This window comes from Pleurodeles waltl, chromosome 12, assembly GCF_031143425.1.
Source record: "Pleurodeles waltl isolate 20211129_DDA chromosome 12, aPleWal1.hap1.20221129, whole genome shotgun sequence".
Classification (NCBI taxonomy): Eukaryota; Metazoa; Chordata; class Amphibia; order Caudata; family Salamandridae; genus Pleurodeles; species Pleurodeles waltl.
The window spans coordinates 3,105,444-3,130,599 of NC_090451.1; the positions used below are offsets into that span (position 1 = coordinate 3,105,444).

Sequence of the window (25,156 nt, forward strand, 5' to 3'; positions counted from 1 at the left end):
TCTCATTAAAGGTTATTGATTAGCATGCTGATTAGTTATTGCGATTGTTGTTGAGATATTGATCTATTGATTTGTGATGCCAAAAGGCATCTCGTACTGGGAAGTCCCCGAACCTGGTCTAAAAGGTTCATCGACCTAGGCGTGTCTCCTTGTAAGTTTACTTATCAAGGCTCTGACGCGCCTTCACTAATAAAAAGTAATATGATCGCTTGCTGCGGAGTCATCGTCAACAAAAACTACCAAAATATTACTTCAATGTATTGTAATTACGACTGCCTCAGTTTTATGCATTACGTGAGTAGTCGGACAGCAATTTATTTAGCGCAAAAATATTTCTTGTTGATGCATGTACGTTTTTAAACTGAAGTGTCATAGCTGTAGCGGCAATACTCCCAGTTTAGGTGGTTTTATAAACTAAGTTTTACTTTCTCCTACTTAAAACTTTTTGCAGAACAATGCACATTAAATGGGAAATCAGTTTTCCTTAATTGTGTACTATTTGCTGCCTAATGTTGACATGTAAGCACACCACCAATAACTGACACCTAGAGACTCGAAAGCGCCATACCAGTACAATATTTGTATGATATTGCACTTTAAATCCACGTACAACTGAATTAAAGCAATCTTAGCTCATTTGAGGGTAGTGTGATAGTACATCACATATGGATAGAACACGTTTGGAAAGTGTAATTTTCATGATTACATTACATTTAACATATAAATTCAAGCTGAAGTAGGGATGGACAACAAGGTCGTATAGAGCAAAGCTGAAGACAACAAGTTACCATAACAATCTGTAAATATATGCTCTTTATTATGTTTAGACAACTATCACCTAATAGAACACATTTTGGCTACCATATTTTGTACTCCTGAAACATGGCATTTTGAAGACGAGGTGGCCGAGTGGTTAAGGCGATGGACTGCTAATCCATTGTGCTCTGCACGCGTGGGTTCGAATCCCATCCTCGTTGGTTTATTGTTCCGTCTTTAGTTTTTAGTATGTGGTAGGGCTGGGTTAACCCTATTTTATGTGAAAGTTAAATGACATATCCCATGGTATTTCCGGCAGTACAACGGCTCAGTTTGGAAACACCGCTCAGTTGAGTACTGTGCTTAGGCATTACTGTAAACAGCGCCAGCCGGGTTCTGCTCATGAATCACAAAATCTTTCCTGAGGCGGAGGGTTGGTAAGTTGAGGGACGTAGATAGTTTGATTCTTTATCCTTAAAGAAAGAGAAGCAGCGCGTGCGGGACGCCAATGTAAGGGTTGTCTTCCTACGGACTCTCAGGACTGGCGCTCCCTGACACCTCCCATGGCCCGGGGCCAATCCTGACCTACTGAATGTATCACGTGCCTGCTGCTGTTGGCGTTGACTTTCCTAGGATCACTTCACAGGCTATACACCCTTATTCTCCAACTCCCCTATACAACAGAACATCTCACTTCAGAAAGCTTACAGAAACATGTTTGCACAGGGTAGTGTGGCCGAGCGGTCTAAGGCGCTGGATTAAGGCTCCAGTCTCTTTGGAGGCGTGGGTTCGAATCCCACCGCTGACAGTATTTTTCAACTCACAAACGTATTTTGTCTGCATCAGTGTCTCACTCTCTGCCTTCTGCACCTACGATCCACATAGCGAGAGGTGAGACTATGTAAAGTGGTGACGTATATATGGGTATATATAAATATATATAAGGGTAGCCAGACTGTGGGACCGAGCTTTCTTATTTTAAAAAACCACAACCTAAGGTGACAAGAATTGTATCGGTAAACAAACCAGCTGTCTTGAAGTCTAACTATAGAGGCGACGAGAGGGGTCACTGTGATGCTGAAAGTTCAGTGAGTGTAAACAGTAGAACGCTGTGTGATACGTTTCCTTGCAGTGATGACAGCTCGCGTTTCTAAAGCAGAGAGCAAACATACAATGGGGAAGAAGAATAAATAAGGAAAGACATATATTATATGCAGACAGTTATTATACTTTGCTTTTCACCTGTAACTCGCTCAACTGTCGGTGAATGCTGCATTACCCTGCATAGCCAGGTCACCACAGCGGGTGTCCACCGTGTTTGGCCAAGTTACTATAGTTGTGAGCTTGTAGATGTGAGGTAGCGTGGCTGAGCAGGCTAAACTGGCAAGATTTAGGCTCCAGTCTCTCTGGAGCCATGGGCTTGAATCCCAACACTTTAAGTTTACTTGAACCAAATACTTTTGCAAAAACGGTTCATGTAATAAATATTCATTAGGGTCGTGGTTGTGAGTATGACACTAATGGATAAAAGTGGGACTAACAATGCTACAATTCCTGAGACTACCACTGCACTAACAGCCTGGGAGAGGTTTGAGCTGGATACAAGATACTTGCATGAGGGAACTATCTCAAAAGGGGAACTATCCACTGATGTTTTCTATCGCTTGCTGAGTGAGTATGTTGACACAATGGATGCAAAAGATTGTTTTGTGTGTACACAGATTCCTGTTTCGGTACAAGAGGGGGTTACCTATCATAGACTGTCATTAACATCTGGGATACGTTGTAGTCTGTTACTAACAAGATTCTATAACCAGGAAGAGATTCAATATTTTTACTCAAATCATGATCTTGTGTTTTCTAATGTGCCTATCATAGAGGATGTGAGTGGGGTAGCTAAGTACTATAGCATAAAGTTAGTTAAAGGATTCTTTCAGGCGACATTAACAATTAGTACATCTTATGCGCACCACAATAATTTGACATGTTTGCTTACACCTGTAGAGAAAAGCTTTTTAGATCACACGGAAGAGAGAAGAAGGGCATTGAAGGGTAAACTAGAGAAAGGATTACAGCAACGGGCCTTTGCTAGTAGTGACGGTTATAGTGCAATTAGAGAACAAGGGAAGTTAGCTTTAGACGCACTACATGTAGGAAAGCTTTGCATATCCAAGACCAAATCATACTATGACAATGTGTTTTCTGGGAATGAGTGAATGTAAGCGTGTGTTTTTGTTTCAGAGTAAATGGACGATCATGTTAAATGGACAGGATCCAGCAATCCCAGGGACTTATTATATATGTGGACTTAATGCTTATTACCGTCTTCCAAAGGGATAGTATTGGACATGTTATTTGGGGATAGTTTTCCCAAAGATATATCAACTTGACGATTTGAAAAGGTTACCAAAATTGTCTGAATTACATCGTACTAGACATAAGAAAGAGACTGCTGCTGGTGTAGTAGGAGACATATTTGGGACGATAATTTCTTCAGTGGGAGTTATTATGAACTCCATAAAGATTCAAAAGTTGTCTACTATTGAGGATAACATGCTGACATACTTTTCAGGGGCTATACTCCTGATGGATACTGAACTTGCTGCGGAGGGGGCTATGACTCTTCAAAACAGGCTTGCTTTAGACATTCTTTTAGTGAAAAATGGCAGAGTTTGTAGATTACTCAATGGGTGTAATTGTTGCGCTTACATACCAGATAATAGTAATGAGATTAGAAGTATGCTTACTAACTGGACTAGGGATAGTACAGACTTGAAGGATTTGAAAGAACCAGGTGTTTGGAAAAAGGTTGGGAAAGGATTTGCTTCAGTGGGAAATTGGATTAGTAACATTTGGCATGGGATATTGTCTAAAATAATACAGGGGATATTGATTGTTATAGATTGCTTATTTGGATCATGGGTGGCATGTAAAATTAGTAAAAGAATAAAATTGAAGATGGCGAAAAATAATAGGAGGAGGGAAGAAAAACAAAGGGAAAAATTATTCAGGGCAAGATCAAAGGGGAAACCAAGAAGGGAAGAGATTGATATGCGGGAATTTTAGTATGAAAAATTAGTAGGGAAGATTTGTGTGATGACAAGAGTCATCAGAGGAGGTATTGCTGGAGTGTGTCTTTTAAAATTAATATTAACATGAAAAGCTTACAATATATTGTGTAATGAAGCTGCATAAAAAATGTGTTAACGTAGAAATAATGCACACGTTTGAAATGTGCCCACGGGGAGTGGCTACCAATGTATACGAAGACTAATGAAAGTTATTAATGCTGAATTAATTATGTACTAATGTTTTTAATTTATTTGTATTAACGTATCAAAATTGGAGTATTGTATTAGGAGTTTGTTCATTAAGCAGTAGGCCTTAGTTTAGCGAAGGTCTGTGCCTAGCTGCCTGGTCTCATATCAAACTGTCTTTTTCTAACGTACAATGTGCTATTTTCCTGAAGGACATGAAACTGTACTTTCCCAGAAGCTAGTGATGTGTGTAGCTGTAGTAAATTCTTTCTCATGGGACCCTACTTGCTCAAGGAGACATTCTTGCTGAATGCAACAGTGTAATTTGTAACAGGTGCAAGGCTGCCTGGAGTAGGAGAAAACAATGGAACTACTGACTGTAGCGTAAAATGTAACTTTTCTTACCTGTCATTCCAACCGATGAAAACGTCAATAACATGGGCCAATCAACGACATGAGAACTGTGGTTTGTGTAAAACTCTGGTGAAGATTATTGGACAGAGATGGCGATGCACCAATGATTATCCATTGAGGAATTAGGAGTAAATTAGACAGCTTTGATTTAACCACATGACCCGAGGAGAAATCAGGCATTTATTGGACATTCCACTCCAAGCCATTCTTTGGCATTCTACTGAGCCATTTAGGCCATTTAGTTTGAGACTTTGCCGTTTGTTCGCCCAGTTACTCTAAACCACCCTTTACTTATTCCTTACCTGATACTTACTTCTCCTCTATATGAGGGAAGTTCTTGTTCCTTAGCTATGCCATACTGATACTTTGCCCTGTCCTTTCTTTGCTGATGATGCAAACGACTGATGTCCCGAGGACGAAGACTGACGCTGTTTGCTGATCCGTTGGATGGGTAACTATCTGATGAAAATTGTAATTGTCTGTTTGCCTTTTCTTTCTAGATACCAACTGCTCTTTGATAGAGGCCATAGTTAGATGTTTTCCAAATTTGTGTTTGCTAAATTGTTTTGCATGAAGCCCAACATGCTGATGCTAATACGAGGTTATTTAAGGTGTTCACTAAAATCTGACGCAAATAGACAAATGACTGAGTTCTTGCTTTGTTGAACCATGCACTACTGAGACTTTGCTAAGTTGCTTCTTAATAATTATGTGTTAATACTGAGTGAATATTCTCTATGCATTGATTAATTGCGTTTCTAATTGCAAATCTGAAGAGTTACTAATGAGATGAATTGCTGATGAGATTAACAGAAATGACTTTAGATTGTAACCAGTAGGGAAATAAATATACTAACACTTAACTAAATTGGGGTGGTTATTCATGACTGAAATATCATGGTGTGTTCACTTTATTGACTCTCATTAAAGGTTATTGATTAGCATGCTGATTAGTTATTGCGATTGTTGTTGAGATATTGATCTATTGATTTGTGATGCCAAAAGACATCTCGTACTGGGAAGTCCCCGAACCTGGTCTAAAAGGTTCATCGACCTAGGCGTGTCTCCTTGTAAGTTTACTTATCAAGGCTCTGACGCACCTTCACTAATAAAAAGTAATCTGATTGCTTGCTGCGGCGTCATCGTCAACAAAAACTACCAAAATATTACTTCAATGTATTGTAATTACGACTGCCTCAGTTTTATGCATTACGTGAGTAGTCGGACAGCAATTTATTTAGCGCAAAAACATTTCTTGTTGATGCACGTACGTTTTTAAACTGAAGTGTCATAGCTGTAGCGGCAATACTCCCAGTTTAGGTGGTTTTATAAACTAAGTTTTACTTTCTCCTACTTAAAACTTTTTGCAGAACAATGCACATTAAATGGGAAGGCAGTTTTCCTTAATTGTGTACTATTTGCTGCCTAATGTTGACATGTAAGCACACCACCAATAACTGACACCTAGAGACTCGAAAGCGCCATACCAGTACAATATTTGTATGATATTGCACTTTAAATCCACGTACAACTGAATTAAAGCAATCTTAGCTCATTTGAGGGTAGTGTGATAGTACATCACATATGGCTAGAACACATTTGGAAAGTGTAATTTTCATGATTACATTACATTTAACATATAAATTCAAGCTGAAGTAGGGATGGACAACAAGGTCGTATAGAGCAAAGCTGAAGACAGCAAGTTCCCATAACAATCTGTAAATATATGCTCTTTATTATGTTTAGACAACTATCACCTAATAGAACACATTTTGGCTACCATATTTTGTACTCCTGAAACATGGTGTTTTGAAGACGAGGTGGCCGAGTGGTTAAGGCGATGGACTGCTAATCCATTGTGCTCTGCACGCGTGGGTTCGAATCCCATCCTCGTCGGTTTATTGTTCCGTCTTTAGTATGTGGTAGGGCTGGGTTAACCCTATTTTATGTGAAAGTTAAATGACATATCCCATGGTATTTCCGGCAGTAAACGGCTCAGTTTGGAAACACCACTCAGTTGAGTACTGTGCTTAGGCATTACTGTAAACAGCGCCAGCCGGGTTCTACTCATGAATCACAAAATCTTTCCTGAGGCGGAGGGTTGGTAAGTTGAGGGACGTAGATAATTTGATTCCTTATCCTTAAAGAAAGAGAAGCAGCGCGTGCGGGACGCCAATGTAAGGGTTGTCTTCCTACGGACTCTCAGGACTGGCGCTCCCTGACACCTCCCATGGCCCGGGGCCAATCCTGACCTACTGAATGTATCACGTGCCTGCTGCTGTTGGCGTTGACTTTCCTAGGATCACTTCACAGGCTATACACCCTTATTCTCCAACTCCCCTATACAACAGAACATATCACTTCAGAAAGCTTACAGAAACAGGTTTGCACAGGGTAGTGTGGCCGAGCGGTCTAAGGTGCTGGATTAAGGCTCCGGTCTCTTTGGAGGCGTGGGTTCGAATCCCACTGCTGCCAGCATTTTTCAACTCACAAACGTATTTTGTCTGCATCAGTGTCTCACTCTCTGCCTTCTGCACCTACGATCCACATAGCGAGAGGTAAGACTATGTAAAGTGGTGACGTATATATATAAGGGTAGCCAGACAGTGGGACCGAGCCTTCTTAATTTAAAAAACCACAACCTAAGGTGACAAGAATTGTATCGGTAAACAAACCAGCTGTCTTGAAGTCTAACTATAGAGGCGACGATAGGGGTCACTGTGATGCTGAAAGTTCAGTGAGTGTAAACAGTAGAACGCTGTGTGATACGTTTCCTTGTAGTGATGACAGCTCGCGTTTCTAAAGCAGAGAGCAAACATACAATGGGGAAGAAGAATAAATAAGGAAAGACATATATTATATGAAGACAGTTATTATACTTTGCTTTTCACCTGTAACTCGCTCAACTGTCGGTGAATGCTGCGTTACCCCGCATAGCCAGGTCACCACAGCGGGTGTCCACAGTGTTTGGCCAAGTTACTATAGTTGTGAGGTTGTAGATGTGAGGTAGCGTGGCTGAGCAGGCTAAACTGGCTAGATTTAGGCTCCAGTCTCTCTGGAGCCGTGGGCTTGAATCCCAACACATTAAGTTTACTTGAACCAAATACTTTTGCAAAAAAGGTTCATGTAATAAATATTCATTAGGGTCGTGGTTGTGAGTATGACACTAATGGATAAAAGTGGGACTAACAATGCTACAATTCCTGAGACTACCACTGCACTAACAGCCTGGGAGAGGTTTGAGCTGGATACAAGATACTTGCATGAGGGAACTAACTCGAAAGGGGAGCTATCCACTGATGAATTCTATCGCTTGCTGAGTGAGTATGTTGACACAATGGATGCAAAAGATTGTTTTGTGTGTACACAGATTCCTGTTTCGGTACAAGAGGGGGTTACCTATCATAGACTGTCATTAACATATGGGATACGTTGTAGTCTGTTACTAACAAGATTCTATAACCAGGAAGAGATTCAATATTTTTACTCAAATCATGATCTTGTGTTTTCTAATGTGCCTATCATAGAGGATGTGAGTGGGGTAGCTAAGTACTATAGCATAAAGTTAGTTAAAGGATTCTTTCAGGCAACATTAACAATTAGTACATCTTATGCACACCACAATAATTTGACATGTTTGCTTACACCTGTAGAGAAAAGCTTTTTAGATCACACGGAAGAGAGAAGAAGGGCATTGAAGGGTAAACTAGAGAAAGGATTACAGCAACGGGCCTTTGCTAGTAGTGACGGTTATAGTGCAATTAGAGAACAAGGGAAGTTAGCTTTAGACGCACTACATGTAGGAAAGCTTTGCATATCCAAGACCAAATCATACTATGACAATGTGTTTGTGGGAATGAGTGAATGTAAGCGTGTGTTTTTGTTTCAGAGTAAATGGACATTCATGTTAAATAGACAGGATCCAGCAATCCCCGGGATTTATTATATATGTGGACCTAATGCTTATTACCGTCTTCCAAAGGGATAGTATGGGACATGTTATTTGGGGTAGTTTTCCCAAAGATATATCAACTTGACGATTTGAAAAGGTTACCAAAATTGTCTGAATTACATCGTACTAGACTTAAGAAAGAGACTGCTGCTGGTGTAGTAGGAGACATATTTGGGACGATAATTTCTTCAGTGGGAGTTATTATGAACTCCATAAAGATTCAAAAGTTGTCTACTATTGAGGATAACATGCTGACAAACTTTTCAGGGGCTATACTCCTGATGGATACTGAACATGCTGCGGAGGGGGCTATGACTCTTCAAAACAGGCTTGCTTTAGACATTCTTTTAGTGAAAAATGGCAGAGTTTGTAGATTGCTCAATGGGTGTAATTGTTGCGCTTACATACCAGATAATAGTAATGAGATTAGAAGTATGCTTACTAACTTGACTAGGGATAGTACGGACTTGAAGGATTTGAAAGAACCAGGTGTTTGGAAAAAGGTTGGGAAAGGATTTGCTTCAGTGGGAAATTGGATTAGTAACATTTGGCATGGGATATTGTCTAAAATAATACAGGGGATATTGATTGTTATAGATTGCTTATTTGGATCATGGGTGGCATGTAAAATTAGTAAAAGAATAAAATTGAAGATGGCGAAAAATAATAGGAGGAGGGAAGAAAAACAAAGGGAAAAATGATTCAGGGCAAGATCAAAGGGGAAACCAAGAAGGGAAGAGATTGATATGAGGGAATTTTAGTATGTAAAATTAGTAGGGAAGATTTGTGTGATGACAAGAGTCATCAGAGGAGGGATTGCTGGAGTGTGTCTTTTAAAATTAATATTAACATGAAAAGCTTACAATATATTGTGTAATGAAGCTGCATAAAAAATGTGTTAACGTAAAAATAATGCACACGTTTGAAATGTGCCCACGGGGAGTGGCTACCAATGTATACGAAGACTAATGAAAGTTATTAATGCTGAATTAATTATGTACTAATGTTTTTAATTTGTATTAACATATCAAAATTGGAGTTATGTATTAGGAGTTTGTTCATTAAGCAGTAGGCCTTAGTTTAGCGAAGGTCTGTGCCTAGCTGCCTGGTCTCATATTAAACTGTCTTTTTCTAACGTGCAATGTGCTATTTTGCTGAAGGACATGAAACTGTACTTTCCCAAAAGCTAGAGATGTGTGTAGCTGTAGTAAATTCTTTCTCATGGGACCCTACTTGCTCAAGGAGACATTCTTGCTGAATGCAACAGTGTAATTTGTAACAGGTGCAAGGCTGCCTGGAGTAGGAGAAAACAATGGAACTACTGACTGTAGCGTAAAATGTAACTTTTCTTACCTGACATTCCAACCGATGAAAACGTCAATAACATCGGCCAATCAACGACATGAGAACTGTGGTTTGTGTAAAACTCTGGTGAAGATTATTGGACAGAGATGGCGATGCACCAATGATTATCCATTGAGGAATTAGGAGTAAATTAGACAGTTTTGATTTAACCACATGACCCGAGGAGAAATCAGGCATTTATTGGACATTCCACTCCAAGCCATTCTTTGAGATTCTACTGAGCCATTTAGGCCATTTCGTTTGAGACTTTGCCGTTTGTTCGCCCTGTTACTCTAAACCACCCTTTACTTATTCCTTACCTGATACTTACTTCTCCTCTATATGAGAGAAGTTCTTGTTCCTTAGCTATGCCATACTGATACTTCGCCCTGTCCTTTCTTTGCTGATGATGCAAACGACTGATGTCCTGAGGACGAAGACTGACGATGTTTGCTGATCCGTTGGATGGGTAACTATCTGATGAAAATTGTAATTGTCTGTTTGCCTTTTCTTTCTAGGTACCAACGCTCTTTGATAGAGGCCATAGTTAGATGTTTTCCAAATTTGTGTTTGCTAAATTGTTTTGCATGAAGCCCAACATGCTGATGCTAATACGAGGTTATTTAAGGTGTTCACTAAAATCTGACGCAAATAGACAAATGACTGAGTTCTTGCTTTGTTGAACCATGCACTACTGAGACTTTGCTAAGTTGCTTCTTAATAATTATGTGTTAATACTGAGTGAATATTCTCTATGCATTGATTAATTGCGTTTCTAATTGCAAATCTGAAGAGTTACTAATGCGATGAATTGCTGATGAGATTAACAGAAATGACTTTAGATTGTAACCAGTAGGGAAATAAATATCCTAACACTTATCTAAATTGGTGTGGTTATTCATGACTGAAATATCATGGTGTGTTCACTTTATTGACTCTCATTAAAGGTTATTGATTAGCATGCTGATTAGTTATTGCGATTGTTGTTGAGATATTGATCTATTGATTTGTGATGCCAAAAGACATCTCGTACTAGGAAGTCCCCGAACCTGGTCTAAAAGGTTCATCGACCTAGGCGTGTCTCCTTGTAAGTTTACTTATCAAGGCTCTGACGCGCCTTCACTAATAAAAAGTAATCTGATCGCTTGCTGCGGAGTCATCGTCAACAAAAACTACCAAAATATTACTTCAATGTATTGTAATTACGACTGCCTCAGTTTTATGCATTACGTGAGTAGTCGGACAGCAATTTATTTAGCGCAAAAATATTTCTTGTTGATGCACGTACGTTTTTAAACTGAAGTGTCATAGCTGTAGCGGCAATACTCCCAGTTTAGGTGGTTTTATAAACTAAGTTTTACTTTCTCCTACTTAAAACATTTTGCAGAACTATGCACATTAAATGGGAAAGCAGTTTTCCTTAATTGTGTACTATTTGCTGCCTAATGTTGACATGTAAGCACACCACCAATAACTGACACCTAGAGACTCGAAAGCGCCATACCATTACAATATTTGTATGATATTGCACTTTAAATCCACGTACAACTGAATTAAAGCAATCTTAGCTCATTTGAGGGTAGTGTGATAGTACATCACATATGGATAGAACACGTTTGGAAAGTGTAATTTTCATGATTACATTACATTTAACATATAAATTCAAGCTGAAGTAGGGATGGACAACAAGGTCGTATAGAGCAAAGCTGAAGACAACAAGTTACCATAACAATCTGTAAATATATGCTCTTTATTATGTTTAGACAACTATCACCTAATAGAACACATTTTGGCTACCATATTTTGTACTCCTGAAACATGGTGTTTTGAAAACAAGGTGGCCGAGTGGTTAGGGCGATGGACTGCTAATACATTGTGCTCTGCACGCGTGGGTTCGAATCCCATCCTCGTCGGTTTATTGTTCCGTCTTTAGTTTTTAGTATGTGGTAGGGCTGGGTTAACCCTATTTTATGTGAAAGTTAAATGACATATCCCATGGTATTTCCGGCAGTACAACGGCTCAGTTTGGAAACACCGCTCAGTTGAGTACTGTGCTTAGGCATTACTGTAAACAGCGCCAGCCGGGTTCTGCTCATGAATCACAAAATCTTTCCTGAGGCGGAGGGTTGGTAAGTTGAGGGACGTCGATAGTTTGATTCCTTATCCTTAAAGAAAGAGAACCAGCGCGTGCGGGACGCCAATGTAAGGGTTGTCTTCCTAAGGACTCTCAGGACTGGCGCTCCCTGACACCTCCCATGGCCCGGGGCCAATCCTGACCTACTGAATGTATCACGTGCCTGCTGCTGTTGGCGTTGACTTTCCTAGGATCACTTCACAGGCTATACACCCTTATTCTTCAACTCCCCTATACAACAGAACATCTCACTTCAGAAAGCTTACAGAAAGATGTTTGCACAGGGTAGTGTGGCCGAGCGGTCTAAGGTGCTGGATTAAGGCTCCAGTCTCTTTGGAGGCGTGGGTTCGAAACCCACCGCTGCCAGTATTTTTCAACTCACAAACGTATTTTGTCTGCATCAGTGTCTCACTCTCTGCCTTCTGCACCTTCGATCCACATAGCGAGAGGTGAGACTATGTAAAGTGGTGACGTATATATATAAGGGTAGCCAGACAGTGGGACCGAGCCTTCTTATTTTAAAAAACCACAACCTAAGGTGACAAGAATTGTATCGGTAAATAAACCAGCTGTCTTGAAGTCTAACTATAGAGGCGACAAGAGGGGTCACTGTGATGCTGATAGTTCAGTGAGTGTAAACAGTAGAACGCTGTGTCATACGTTTCCTTGCAGTGATGACAGCTCGCGTTTCTAAAGCAGAGAGCAAACATACAATGGGGAAGAAGAATAAATAAGGAAAGACATATATTATATGCAGACAGTTATTATACTTTGCTTTTCACCTGTAACTCGCTCAACTGTCGGTGAATGCTGCGTTACCCTGCATAGCCAGGTCACCACAGCGGGTGTCCACAGTGTTTGACCAAGTTACTATAGTTGTTAGCTTGTAGATGTGAGGTAGCGTGGCTGAGCAGGCTAAACTGGCTAGACTTAGGCCCCAGTCTCTCTGGAGCCGTGGGCTTGAATCCCAACACTTTAAGTTTACTTGAACCAAATACTTTTGCAAAAAAGGTACATGTAATAAATATTCATTAGGGTCGTGATTGTGAGTATGACACTAATGGATAAAAGTGGGACTAACAATGCTACAATTCCTGAGACTACCACTGCACTAACAGCCTGGGAGATGTTTGAGCTGGATACAAGATACTTGCATGAGGGAACTAACTCGAAAGGGGAACTATCCACTGATGTTTTCTATCGCTTGCTGAGTGAGTATGTTGACACAATGGATGCAAAAGATTGTTTTGTGTGTACACAGATTCCTGTTTCGGTACAAGAGGGGGTTACCTATCATAGACTGTCATTAACATATGGGATACGTTGTAGTCTGTTACTAACAAGATTCTATAACCAGGAAGAGATTCAATATTTTTACTCAAATCATGATCTTGTGTTTTCTAATGTGCCTATCATAGAGGATGTGAGTGGGGTAGCTAAGTACTATAGCATAAAGTTAGTTAAAGGATTCTTTCAGGCGACATTAACAATTAGTACATCTTATGCACACCACAATAATTTGACATGTTTGCTTACACCTGTAGAGAAAAGCTTTTTAGATCACACGGAAGAGAGAAGAAGGGCATTGAAGGGTAAACTAGAGAAAGGATTACACCAACTGGCCTTTGCTAGTAGTGACGGTTATAGTGCAATTAGAGAACAAGGGAAGTTAGCTTTAGACGCACTACATGTAGGAAAGCTTTGCATATCCAAGACCAAATCATACTATGACAATGTGTTTGTGGGAATGAGTGAATGTAAGCGTTTGTTTTTGTTTCAGAGTAAATGGACGTTCATGTTAAATGGACAGGATCCAGCAATCCCCGGGATTTATTATATATGTGGACTTAATGCTTATTACCGTCTTCCAAAGGGATAGTATGGGACATGTTATTTGGGGATAGTTTTCCCAAAGATATATCAACTTGACGATTTGAAAAGGTTACCAAAATTGTCTGAATTACATTGTACTAGACATAAGAAAGAGACTGCTGCTGGTGTAGTAGGAGACATATTTGGGACGATAATTTCTTCAGTGGGAGTTATTATGAACTCCATAAAGATTCAAAAGTTGTCTACTATTGAGGATAACATGCTGACAAACTTTTCAGGGGCTATACTCCTGATGGATACTGAACTTGCTGCGGAGGGGGCTATGACTCTTCAAAACAGGCTTGCTTTAGACATTCTTTTAGCGAAAAATGGCAGAGTTTGTAGATTGCTCAATGGGTGTCATTGTTGCGCTTTCATACCAGATAATAGTAATGAGATTAGAAGTATGCTTACTAACTTGACTAGGGATAGTACGGACTTGAAGGATTTGAAAGAACCAAGTGTTTGGAAAAAGGTTGGGAAAGGATTTGCTTCAGTGGGAAATTGGATTAGTAACATTTGGCATGGGATATTGTCTAAAATAATACAGGGGATATTGATTGTTATAGATTGCTTATTTGGATCATGGCTGGCATGTAAAATTAGTAAAAGAATAAAATTGAAGATGGCGAAAAATAATAGGAGGAGAGAAGAAAAACAAAGGGAAAAATTATTCAGGGCAAGATCAAAGGGGAAACCAAGAAGGGAAGAGATTGATATGAGGGAATTTTAGTATGTAAAATTAGTAGGGAAGATTTGTGTGATGACAAGAGTCATCAGAGGAGGGATTGCTGGAGTGTGTCTTTTAAAATTAATATTAGCATGAAAAGCTTACAATATATTGTGTAATGAAGCTGCATAAAAAATGTGTTAACGTAGAAATAATGCACACGTTTGAAATGTGCCCACGGGGAGTGGCTACCAATGTATACGAAGACTAATGAAAGTTATTAATGCTGAATTAATTATGTACTAATGTTTTTAATTTGTATTAACATATCAAAATTGGAGTTATGTATTAGGAGTTTGTTCATTAAGCAGTAGGCCTTAGTTTAGCGAAGGTCTGTGCCTAGCTGCCTGGTCTCATATTAAACTGTCTTTTTCTAACGTGCAATGTGCTATTTTCCTGAAGGACATGAAACTGTACTTTCCCAGAAGCTAGAGATGTGTGTAGCTGTAGTAAATTCTTTCTCGTGGGACCCTACTTGCTCAAGGAGACATTCTTGCTGAATGCAACAATGTAATTTGTAACAGGTGCAAGGCTGCCTGGAGTAGGAGAAAACAATGGAACTGCTGACTGTAGCGTAAAATGTAACTTTTCTCACCTGACATTCCAACGGATGAAAACGTCAATAACATGGGCCAATCAACGACATGAGAACTGTGGTTTGTGTAAAACTCTGGTGAAGATTATTGGACAGAGATGGCGATGCACCAATGATTATCCATTGAGGAATTAGGAGTAAATTAGACAGTTTTGATTTAACCACATGACCCGAGGAGAAATCAGGCATTTATTGGACATTCCACTCCAAGCCATTCTTTGCCATTCTACTGAGCCATTTAGGCCATTTCGTTTGAGACTTTGCCGTTTGTTCGCCCTGTTACTCTAAACCACCCTTTACTTATTCCTTACCTGATACTTACTTCTCCTCTATATGAGGGAAGTTCTTGTTCCTTAGCTATGCCATACTGATACTTTGCCCTGTCCTTTCTTTGCTGATGATGCAAACGACTGATGTCCCGAGGACGAAGACTGACGCTGTTTGCTGATCCATTGGATGGGTAACTATCTGATGAAAATTGTAATTGTCTGTTTGCCTTCTCTTTCTAGGTACCAACGCTCTTTGATAGAGGCCATAGTTAGATGTTTTCCAAATTTGTGTTTGCTTAATTGTTTTGCATGAAGCCCAACATGCTGATGCTAATACGAGGTTATTTAAGGTGTTCACTAAAATCTGACGCAAATAGACAAATGACTGATTTCTTGCTTTGTTGAACCATGCACTACTGAGACTTTGCTAAGTTGCTTCTTAATAATTATGTGTTAATACTGAGTGAATATTCTCTATGCATTGATTAATTGCGTTTCTAATTGCAAATCTGAAGAGTTACTAATGAGATGAATTGCTGATGAGATTAACAGAAATGACTTTAGATTGTAACCAGTAGGGAAATAAATATCCTAACACTTAACTAAATTGGTGTGGTTATTCATGACTGAAAGATCATGGTGTGTTCACTTTATTTACTCTCATTAAAGGTTATTGATTAGCATGCTGATTAGTTATTGCAATTGTTGTTGAGATATTGATCTATTGATTTGTGATGCCAAAAGACATCTCGTACTGGGAAGTCCCCGAACCTGGTCTAAAAGGTTCATCGACCTAGGCGTGTCTCCTTGTAAGTTTACTTATCAAGGCTCTGACGCGCCTTCACTAATAAAAAGTAATCTGATCGCTTGCTGCGGAGTCATCGTCAACAAAAACTACCAAAATATTACTTCAATGTATTGTAATTACGACTGCCTCAGTTTTATGCATTACGTGAGTAGTCGGACAGCAATTTATTTAGCGCAAAAAATATTTCTTGTTGATGCACGTACGTTTTTAAACTGAAGTGTCATAGCTGTAGCGGCAATACTCCCAGTTTAGGTGGTTTTATAAACTAAGTTTTACTTTCTCCTACTTAAAACTTTTTGCAAAACAATGCACATTAAATGGGAAAGCAGTTTTCCTTAATTGTGTACTATTTGCTGCCTAATGTTGACATGTAAGCACACCACCAATAACTGACACCTAGAGACTCGAAAGCGCCATACCAGTACAATATTTGTATGATATTGCACTTTAAATCCACGTACAACTGAATTAAAGCAATCTTAGCTCATTTGAGGGTAGTGTGATAGTACATCACATATGGATAGAACACGTTTGGAAAGTGTAATTTTCATGATTACATTACATTTAACATATAAATTCAAGCTGAAGTAGGGATGGACAACAAGGTCGTATAGAGCAAAGCTGAAGACAACAAGTTACCATAACAATCTGTAAATATATGCTCTTTATTATGTTTAGACAACTATCACCTAATAGAACACATTTTGGCTACCATATTTTGTACTCCTGAAACATGGTGTTTTGAAGACGAGGTGGCTGAGTGGTTAAGGCGATGGACTACTAATTTATTGTGCTCTGGACGTGTGGGTTCGAATCCCATCCTTGTCGGTTTATTGTTCCGTCTTTAGTTTTTAGTATGTGGTAGGGCTGGGTTAACCCTATTTTATGTGAAAGTTAAATGACATATCCCATGGTATTTCCGGCAGTACAACGGCTCAGTTTGGAAACACCGCTCAGTTGAGTACTGTGCTTAGGCATTACTGTAAACAGCGCCAGCCGGGTTCTGCTCATGAATCACAAAATCTTTCCTGAGGCGGAGGGTTTGTAAGTTGAGGGACGTAGATAGTTTGATTCCTTATCCTTAAAGAAAGAGAAGCAGCGCGTGCGGGACGCAAATGTAAGGGTTGTCTTCCTACGGACTCTCAGGACTGGCGCTCCCTGACACCCGGGGCCAATCCTGACCTACTGAATGTATCACGTGCATGCTGCTGTTGGCGTTGACTTTCCTAGGATCACTTCACAGGCTATACACCCTTATTCTCCAACTCCCCTATACAACAGAACATCTCACTTCAGAAAGCTTACAGAAACAGGTTTGCACAGGGTAGTGTGGCCGAGCGTTCTAAGGTGCTGGATTAAGGCTCCAGTCTCTATGGAGGCGTGGGTTCGAACCCCACCGCTGGCAGTATTTTTTCAACTCACAAACGTATTTTGTCTGCATCAGTGTCTCACTCTCTGCCTTCTGCACCTACGATCCACATAGCGAGAGGTGAGACTATGTAAAGTGGTGACGTATATATATAAAGGTAGCCAGACAGTGGGACCGAGCCTTCTTATTTGAAAAAACCACAACCTAAGGTGACAAGAATTGTATCGGTAAACAAACCAGCTGTCTTGAAGTCTAACTATAGAGGCGACAAGAGGGGTCACTGTGATGCTGAAAGTTCAGTGAGTGTAAACAGTAGAACGCTGTGTGATACGTTTCCTTGCAGTGATGACAGCTCGCGTTTCTAAAGCAGAGAGCAAACATACAATGGGGAAGAAGAATAAAAAAGGAAAGACATATATTATATGCAGACAGTTATTATACTTTGCTTTTCACCTGTAACTCGCTCAACTGTCCGTGAATGCTGCGTTACCCTGCATAGCCAGGTCACCACAGCGGGTGTCCACAGTGTTTGGCCAAGTTACTATAGTTGTGAGCTTGTAGATGTGAGGTAGCGTGGCTGAGCAGGCTAAACTGGCTAGATTTAGGCTCCAGTCTCTCTGGAGCCGTGGGCTTGAATCCCAACACTTTAAGTTTACTTGAACCAAATACTTTTGCAAAAAAGGTTCATGTAATAAATATTCATTAGGATCGTGGTTGTGAGTATGACACTAATGGATAAAAGTGGGACTAACAATGCTACAATTCCTGAGACTACCACTGCACTAACAGCCTGGGAGAGGTTTGAGCTGGATACAAGATACTTGCATGAGGGAACTAACTCGAAAGGGGAACTATCCACTGATGTTTTCTATCGCTTGCTGAGTGAGTATGTTGACACAATGGATGCAAAAGATTGTTTTGTGTGTACACAGATTCCTGTTTCGGTACAAGAGGGGGTTACCTATCATAGACTGTCATTAACATATGGGATACATTGTAGTCTGTTACTAACAAGATTCTATAACCAGGAAGAGATTCAATATTTTTACTCAAATCATGATCTTGTGTTTTCTAATGTGCCTATCATAGAGGATGTGAGTGGGGTAGCTAAGTACTATAGCATAAAGTTAGTTAAAGGATTTTTTCAGGCGACATTAACAATTAGTACATCTTATGCACACCACAATAATTTGACATGTTTGCTTACACCTGTAGAGAAAAGCTTTTTAGATCACACGGAAGAGAGAGGAAGGGCATTGAAGGGTAAACAAGAGAAAGGATTACAGCAACGGGCCTTTGCTAGTAGTGACGGTTATAGTGCAATTAGAGAACAAGGGAAGATAGCTTTAGACGCACTACATGTAGGAAAGCTTTGCATATCCAAGACCAAATCATACTATGACAATGTGTTTGTGGGAATGAGTGAATGTAAGCGTGTGTTTTTGTTTCAGAGTAAATGGACGTTCATGTTAAATGGACAGGATCCAGCAATCCCCGGGATTTATTATATATGTGGACTTAATGCTTATCACTGTCTTCCAAAGGGATAGTATGGGACATGTTATTTGGGGATAGTTTTCCCAAAGATATATCAACTTGACGATTTGAAAAGGTTACCAAAATTGTCTGAATTACATCGTACTAGACATAAGAAAGAGACTGCTGCTGGTGTAGTAGGAGACATATTTGGGACGATAATTTCTTCAGTGAGAGTTATTATGAACTCCATAAAGAATAAAAAGTTGTCTACTTTTGAGGATAACATGCTGACAAACTTTTCAGGGGCTATACTCCTGATGGATACTGAACTTGCTGCGGAGGGGGCTATGACCCTTCAAAACAGGCTTGCTTTAGACATTCTTTTAGTGAAAAATGGCAGAGTTTGTAGATTGCTCAATGGGTGTAATTGTTTCGCTTACATACCAGATAATAGTAATGAGATTAGAAGTATGCTTACTAACTTGACTGGGGATAGTACGGACTTGAAGGATTTGAAAGAACCAGGTGTTTGGAAAAAGGTTGGGAAAGGATTTGCTTCAGTGGGAAATTGGATTAGTAACATTTGGCATGGGATATTGTCTAAAATAATACAGGGGATATTGATTGTTATAGATTGCTTATTTGGATCATGGGTGGCATGTAAAATTAGTAAAAGAATAAAATTGAAGATGGCGAAAAATAATAGGAGGAGGGAAGAAAAACAAAGGGAAAAATTATTCAGGGCAAGATCAAAGGGGAAACCAAGAAGGGAAGAGATTGATATGAGGGAATTTTAGTATGTAAAATTAGTAGGGAAGATTTGTGTGATGACAAGAGTCATCAGAGGAGGGATTGCTGGAGTGTGTCTTTTAAAATTAATATTAACATGAAAAGCTTACAATATATTGTGTAATGAAGCTGCATAAAAAATGTGTTAACGTAGAAATAATGCACACGTTTGAAATGTGCCCACGGGGAGTGGCTACCAATGTATGCGAAGACTAATGAAAGTTATTAATGCTGAATTAATTATGTACTAATGTTTTTAATTTGTATTAACATATCAAAATTGGAGTTATGTATTAGGAGTTTGTTCATTAAGCAGTAGGCATTAGTTTAGCGAAGGTCTGTGCCTAGCTGCCTGGTCTCATATTAAACTGTCTTTTTCTAACGTGCAATGTGCTATTTTCCTGAAGGACATGAAACTGTACTTTCCCAGAAGCTAGAGATGTGTGTAGCTGTAGTAAATTCTTTCTCATGGGACCCTACTTGCTCAAGGAGACATTCTTGCTGAATGCAACAGTGTAATTTGTAACAGGTGCAAGGCTGCCTGGAGTAGGAGAAAACAATGGAACTACTGACTGTAGCGTAAAATGTAACTTTTCTTACCTGACATTCCAACCGATGAAAACGTCAATAACATGGGCCAATCAACGACATGAGAACTGTGGTTTGTGTAAAACTCTGGTGAAGATTATTGGACAGAGATGGCGATGCACCAATGATTATCCATTGAGGAATTAGGAGTAAATTAGACAGTTTTGATTTAACCACATGACCCGAGGAGAAATCAGGCACTTATTGGACATTCCACTCCAAGCCATTCTTTGCCATTCTACTGAGCCATTTAGGCCATTTCGTTTGAGACTTTGCCGTTTGTTCGCCCTGTTACTCTAAACCACCCTTTACTTATTCCTTACCTGATACTTACTTCTCCTCTATATGAGGGAAGTTCTTGTTCCTTAGCTATGCCATACTGATACTTTGCCCTGTCCTTTCTTTGCTGATGATGCAAACGACTGATGTCCCAAGGACGAAGACTGACGCTGTTTGCTGATCCGTTGGATGGGTAACTATCTGATGAAAATTGTAATTGTCTGTTTGCCTTTTCTTTCTAGGTACCAACTGCTCTTTGATAGAGGCCATAGTTAGATGTTTTCCAAATTTGTGTTTGCTAAATTGTTTTGCATGAAGCCCAACATGCTGATGCTAATATGAGGTTATTTAAGGTGTTCACTAAAATCTGACGCAAATAGACAAATGACTGAGTTCTTGCTTTGTTGAACCATACACTACTGAGACTTTGCTAAGTTGCTTCTTAATAATTATGTGTTAATACTGAGAGAATATTCTCTATGCATTGATTAATTGCGTTTCTAATTGCAAATCTGAAGAGTTACTAATGAGATGAATTGCTGATCAGATTAACAGAAATGACTTTAGATTGTAACCAGTAGGGAAATAAATATCCTAACACTTAACTAAATTGGTGTGGTTATTCATGACTGAAAGATTATTGTGTGTTCACTTTATTGACTCTCATTAAAGGTTATTGATTAGCATGCTGATTAGTTATTGCGATTGTTGTTGAGATATTGATCTATTGATTTGTGATGCCAAAAGACATCTCGTACTGGGAAGTCCCCGAACCTGGTCTAAAAGGTTCATCGACCTAGGCGTGTCTCCTTGTAAGTTTACTTATCAAGGCTCTGACGCGCCTTCACTAATAAAAAGTAATCTGATCGCTTGCTGCGGAGTCATCGTCAACAAAAACTACCAAAATATTACTTCAATGTATTGTAATTACGACTGCCTCAGTTTTATGCATTACGTGAGTAGTCGGACAGCAATTTATTTAGCGCAAAAATATTTCTTGTTGATGCACGTACGTTTTTAAACTGAAGTGTCATAGCTGTAGCGGCAATACTCCCAGTTTAGGTGGTTTTATAAACTAAGTTTTACTTTCTCCTACTTAAAACTTTTTGCAGAACAATGCACATTAAATGGGAAGGCAGTTTTCCTTAATTGTGTACTATTTGCTGCCTAATGTTGACATGTAAGCACACCACCAATAACTGACACCTAGAGACTCGAAAGCGCCATACCAGTACAATATTTGTATGATATTGCACTTTAAATCCACGTACAACTGAATTAAAGCAATCTTAGCTCATTTGAGGGTAGTGTGATAGTACATCACATATGGATAGAACACGTTTGGAAAGTGTAATTTTCATGATTACATTACATTTAACATATAAATTCAAGCTGAAGTATGGATGGACAACAAGGTCGTATAGAGCAAAGCTGAAGACAACAAGTTACCATAACAATCTGTAAATATATGCTCTTTATTATGTTTAGACAACTATCACCTAATAGAACACATTTTGGCTACCATATTTTGTACTCCTGAAACATGGTGTTTTGAAGACGAGGTGGCCGAGTGGTTAAGCCGATGGACTGCTAATCCATTTTGCACTGCACGCGTGGGTTCGAATCCCATCCTCGTCGGTTTATTGTTCCGTCTTTAGTTTTTAGTATGTGGTAGGGCTGGGTTAACCCTATTTTATGTGAAAGTTAAATGACATATCCCATGGTATTTCCGGCAGTACAACGGCTCAGTTTGGAAACACCGCTCAGTTGAGTACTGTGCTTAGGCATTACTATAAACAGCGCCAGCCGGGTTCTGCTCATGAATCACAAAATCTTTCCTGAGGCGGAGGGTTGGTAAGTTGAGGGACGTAGATAGTTTGATTCCTTATCCTTAAAGAAAGAGAAGCAGCACGTGCGGGATGCCAATGTAAGGGTTGTCTTCCTACAGACTCTCAGGACTGGCGCTCCCTGACACCTCCCATGGCCCGGGGCCAATCCTGACCTACTGAATGTATCACGTGCCTGCTGTTGTTGGCGTTGACTTTCCTAGGATCACTTCACAGGCTATTCACCCTTATTCTCCAACTCCCCTATACAACAGAACATCTCACTTCAAAAAGCTTACAGAAACATGTTTGCACAGGGTAGTGTGGCCGAGCGGTCTAAGGCGCTGGATTAAGGCTCCAGTCTCTTTGGAGGCGTGGGTTTGAATCCCACCGCTGCCAGTATTTTTCAACTCACAAACGTATTTTGTCTGCATCAGTGTCTCACTCTCTGACTTCTGCACCTACGATCCACATAGCGAGAGGTGAGACTATGTAAAGTGGTGACGTATATATATAAGGGTAGCCAGACAGTGGGACCGAGCCTTCTTATTTTAAAAAACCACAACCTAAGGTGACAAGAATTGTATCGGTAAACAAACCAGCTGTCTTGAAGTCTAACTATAGAGGCGACGAGAGGGGTCACTGTGATGCTGAAAGTTCAGTGAGTGTAAACAGTAGAACGCTGTGTGATACGTTTCCTTGCAGTGATGACAGCTCGCGTTTCTAAAGCAGAGAGCAAACATACAATGGGGAAGAAGAATAAATAAGGAAAGACATATATTATATGCAGACAGTTATTATACTTTGCTTTTCACCTGTAACTCGCTCAACTGTCGGTGAATGCTGCGTTACCCTGCATAGCCAGGTCACCACAGCGGGTGTCCACAGTGTTTGGCCAAGTTACTATAGTTGTGAGCTTGTAGATGTGAGGTAGCGTGGCTGAGCAGGCTAAACTGGCTAGATTTAGGCTCCAGTCTCTTTGGAGCCGTGGGCTTGAATCCCAACACTTTAAGTTTACTTGAACCAAATACTTTTGCAAAAAAGGTTCATGTAATAAATATTCATTAGGGTCGTGGTTGTGAGTATGACACTAATGGATAAAAGTGGGACTAACAATGCTACCATTCCTGAGACTACCACTGCACTAACAGCCTGGGAGAGGTTTGAGCTGGATACAAGATACTTGCATGAGGGAACTAACTCGAAAGGGGAACTATCCACTGATGTTTTCAATCGCTTGCTGATTGAGTATGTTGACACAATGGATGCAAAAGATTGTTTTGTGTGTACACAGATTCCTGTTTCGGTACAAGAGGGGGTTACTTATCATAGACTGTCATTAACATATGGGATACGTTGTAGTCTGTTACTAACAAGATTCTATAACCAGGAAGAGATTCAATATTTTTACTCAAATCATGATCTTGTGTTTTCTAATGTGCCTATCATAGAGGATGTGAGTGGGGTAGCTAAGTACTATAGCATAAAGTTAGTTAAAGGATTCTTTCAGGCGACATTAACAATTAGTACATCTTATGCACACCACAATAATTTGACATGTTTGCTTACACCTGTAGAGAAAAGCTTTTTAGATCACACGGAAGAGAGAAGAAGGGCATTGAAGGGTAAACTAGAGAAAGGATTACAGCAACGGGCCTTTGCTAGTAGTGACGGTTATAGTGCAATTAGAGAACAAGGGAAGTTAGCTTTAGACGCACTACATGTAGGAAAGCTTTGCATATCCAAGACCAAATCATACTATGACAATGTGTTTGTGAGAATGAGTGAATGTAAGCGTGTGTTTTTGTTTCAGAGTAAATGGACGTTCATGTTAAATGGACAGGATCCAGCAATCCCCGGGATTTATTATATATGTGGACTTAATGCTTATTACCGTCTTCCAAAGGGATAGTATGGGACATGTTATTTGGGGATAGTTTTCCCAAAGATATATCAACTTGACGATTTGAAAAGCTTACCAAAATTGTCTGAATTACATCGTACTAGACATAAGAAAGAGACTGCTGCTGGTGTAGTAGGAGACATATTTGGGACGATAATTTCTTCAGTGGGAGTTATTATGAACTCCATAAAGATTCAAAAGTTGTCTACTATTGAGGATAACATGCTGACAAACTTTTCAGGGGCTATACTCCTGATGGATACTGAACTTGCTGCGGAGGGGGCTATGACTCTTCAAAACAGGCTTGCTTTAGACATTCTTTTAGTGAAAAATGGCAGAGTTTGTAGATTGCTCAATGGGTGTAATTGTTGCGCTTACATACCAGATAATAGTAATGAGATTAGAAGTATGCTTACTAACTTGACTAGGGATAGTACGGACTTGAAGGATTTGAAAGAACCAGGTGTTTGGAAAAAGGTTGGGAAAGGATTTGCTTCAGTGGGAAATTGGATTAGTAACATTTGGCATGGAATATTGTCTAAAATAATACAGGGGATATTGATTGTTATAGATTGCTTATTTGGATCATGGGTGGCATGTAAAATTAGTAAAAGAATAAAATTGAAGATGGCGAAAAATAATAGGAGGAGGGAAGAAAAACAAAGGGAAAAATTATTCAGGGCAAGATCAAAGGGGAAACCAAGAAGGGAAGAGATTGATATGAGGGAATTTTAGTATGTAAAATTAGTAGGGAAGATTTGTGTGATGACAAGAGTCATCAGAGGAGGGATT

General features: G+C 39.7%; 8 non-coding genes across 8 annotated transcripts; all 8 read left to right on the plus strand.

Moving 5' to 3' along the window:
* Window positions 1–895: 895 nt before the first annotated feature.
* Window positions 896–977, plus strand: TRNAS-GCU (transfer RNA serine (anticodon GCU)). The gene has a single exon. It is a non-coding gene; the product is annotated as a tRNA-Ser (tRNA).
* A 505-nt stretch (window positions 978–1,482) lies between these two features.
* On the plus strand, window positions 1,483–1,564 carry TRNAL-AAG (transfer RNA leucine (anticodon AAG)). The gene has a single exon. It is a non-coding gene; the product is annotated as a tRNA-Leu (tRNA).
* A 4,677-nt stretch (window positions 1,565–6,241) lies between these two features.
* TRNAS-GCU (transfer RNA serine (anticodon GCU)) lies at window positions 6,242–6,323 on the plus strand. Its single transcript has one exon. It is a non-coding gene; the product is annotated as a tRNA-Ser (tRNA).
* Window positions 6,324–6,820: 497 nt separating this feature from the next.
* Window positions 6,821–6,902, plus strand: TRNAL-AAG (transfer RNA leucine (anticodon AAG)). The gene has a single exon. It is a non-coding gene; the product is annotated as a tRNA-Leu (tRNA).
* A 5,239-nt stretch (window positions 6,903–12,141) lies between these two features.
* TRNAL-AAG (transfer RNA leucine (anticodon AAG)) lies at window positions 12,142–12,223 on the plus strand. Its single transcript has one exon. It is a non-coding gene; the product is annotated as a tRNA-Leu (tRNA).
* A 4,654-nt stretch (window positions 12,224–16,877) lies between these two features.
* On the plus strand, window positions 16,878–16,959 carry TRNAS-ACU (transfer RNA serine (anticodon ACU)). The gene has a single exon. It is a non-coding gene; the product is annotated as a tRNA-Ser (tRNA).
* A 5,232-nt stretch (window positions 16,960–22,191) lies between these two features.
* TRNAS-GCU (transfer RNA serine (anticodon GCU)) lies at window positions 22,192–22,273 on the plus strand. Its single transcript has one exon. It is a non-coding gene; the product is annotated as a tRNA-Ser (tRNA).
* A 505-nt stretch (window positions 22,274–22,778) lies between these two features.
* On the plus strand, window positions 22,779–22,860 carry TRNAL-AAG (transfer RNA leucine (anticodon AAG)). The gene has a single exon. It is a non-coding gene; the product is annotated as a tRNA-Leu (tRNA).
* Window positions 22,861–25,156: the final 2,296 nt, after the last annotated feature.